Source organism: Limulus polyphemus, unplaced genomic scaffold (genome assembly GCF_000517525.1).
Source record: "Limulus polyphemus unplaced genomic scaffold, Limulus_polyphemus-2.1.2 Scaffold581, whole genome shotgun sequence".
Classification (NCBI taxonomy): domain Eukaryota; kingdom Metazoa; phylum Arthropoda; class Merostomata; order Xiphosura; family Limulidae; genus Limulus; species Limulus polyphemus.
In genome coordinates, this window is record NW_013666191.1 from 104,574 (window position 1) to 107,196 (window position 2,623).

The window sequence follows — 2,623 nt, forward strand, 5'->3', positions numbered from 1 at the left end:
TCCTTCAACTCCCTGCTTAGAGTAGTTGTTTGACTTTGTTGGTATACTCCACTGGGCATTTTATCGTAAGCAAACAGAAAACCGATAAGATACATTATCCACGCCTAAATACAGGTGGTTATCAAAGCATGAGTTTACAGTTCGTCTGCACAGCCACTGTATCGTGTTCTTAAAAGTAATGACCAATACAAGAAATACTGGGCGAAGGAATTGTTTTCAATCTACCCAAATTATTCTAGTTGTTTCAAGCAGTCTTCTTAAGAAGGATTTAGTAAACTGTAACTGTAGTAACCTGAATAAAGGAAGGTCGTTTTAAGTGTTTAAGAAGGGACTAATAAAACTACATTGGTGTCATTAGCAGGTTTTGTAAACGATGAAGAGCACCATGTTTTATAAATATAATTAGTGGTTTGCATAAGGAAGATCTTTCGTTGTTGTTGTTTGAACTTCGCTCAAAGCTACTCGAGGGCTCTCTGCGCTAGCCGTCCCTAACGTAAACTAAAGAGAAGACAGCTAGTCAACATCACCCACCGTCAACTCGTGGGCTACTCTAATCGACTAGTGAGATTTGATTGTCAGTTTTATAACTAACCCACGACCCCACATCGAGGAGCTCAATTTATTTTTTTGGCAGTAACGGGATGAGAACCGCGGAACATCGAATTCGCAGTCTGGCACGCTAATCACTGCGCCGCGCTCGGCTTGAATATCATTTTAACATACTTATAGATGTTTAACATGCTTATAAGTGCAACTAGAAGCCTTCAGAAGAAAAGTTGTTTCGCACAGGGACAGGTTTGGGGAAGGGGCCCCGAGAGGGTTCAGTGGATAAGTTAAAGGATTTTAGATGTTCCTCATTGATCTCGGCTTTATTGATCAACTGAATTATGATGTCGCTTTCAGAAACTGAATACTGGACCCATAAACTACCTCACAAGAGTTCGAAAAAACGTTATCAACTAAAACAAAGTTAAACATACAAAAATAAATTACGTACCAAACTATTCATTAAGTTTATACTAAGTGCTACTGACTGGACTTGTATTATATTTTTGTCTTACCTTTGTTTTGTGCAAGTCACTATAGTTTCTTTCATTTCACCGGTAACAGGTAAATCTCGTCTCTCTCATCCGTCAAATCCTTGAACCTCTTGTTACTGATTATCTAAGCATTATATATTCAGAGTTACAGAATTCCCCAATGTCACTTTGATCGGGCTATTCTGAAGCTTTGGTTAAAACTATTGTTGTGTGAAAATTAAATTGCTTTGTTTATAAATCTTTTCTCTTCCGCTCTTGTATATGAGCTGTTTTCGAGAGAGGATAGATCCATATAGATGTTTGTACACGAACAAGATCAGGGAAGTTTGAACCAATTTGCCTCAACTCCCAAGCGGATTCGAACCGGAACCAGAATTATAAACAGGAACTAAATTAATTTATTACGATCTGGAACGAAAACGATATACAACATTTCATTATCGGTTAATAATTATTTTTTCGCTCTCTTTCATCCTGTTATCTCTATCCCTTTCCATTGTTTTCAAATATACAAGCACAATGAAAAAAAGGTGCTCTTTACAGAGTTACATTCAAAATTTAATTAAACAACTTTATTATCAATAAACTTGGAATCAAAATGTAGTTTATAAGTTTAAGTTTCTTAATTTAAAAACTAAAATATTTAAATAAATTCCCAATCTTCATTTCTCTTTGTCACGTGATGCCTCTCTGTTCTAAATACTCCGTTTTAGATCTTTCTTCCCTTGATGGGCTTCAGAACGTCCATCAATTAAAATCATCAACTACAGATATTGACAGACTAGAATTTAAGATAAGAACCCCCCGTCTGTTTTAATTTATGCTATATGAGTAGATTTGTTATACCCATCACAGAAGCTCCTTATAAATTTAGATGTTTTTGAAATTACTTCTTTATTCACGCTTATTTGTCAACAATACATGTTTATAACAAATAAAAAAGCCATTTTGTAACCCACGTGATTATGACGTGTTTTTTTAAATTAATTTCGGTAAAATGCGTCATTTCCCAAGTAGATTTTACTGTGAGTAGACCGGAAAGTAAAGAAATTTGTTTAACTTATTTATAAATTAGTTAGAAAGCCAGGTAAATTATAGTAGCTTCGAGGCATTCTATTTTACTGTTGGAATTATTGTTTGTGTCTTAAAATGCATATTTAAAAGCTATATATTAATTATTCTTTGGACAAACAACACAGTTAGAAAATACATGGCTTGTGAACGCAGGTTACTGGACTAGAGTATAAAACGGCCTAATTCCACGAATTAAGTGCTAATTTTCTTGTTTTTTTAGGTATTTTCGTAATGTTGATTTTTCGTTGGTGGGTTCTTTTAGATTATATTGCGAAAATTATTCAACGTTCAGTTCACGTGACCAGAAATATCGCTAGGCACTAGCACACGGGCCCCGATTCTATTTGACAGTGCTCCAAATATCCAGTTGGTGTATGGAAAAATCAGATATCATACTGTGATGCTGAAAATTCACGTGCCTATGGGCGAGGCTTTCTTAAGTGTCCATTTTTCAACTGGTTTGTTTGTTTGTTTGTTTTTGAATTTCGCGCAAAGCTAGCCGTCCCTAA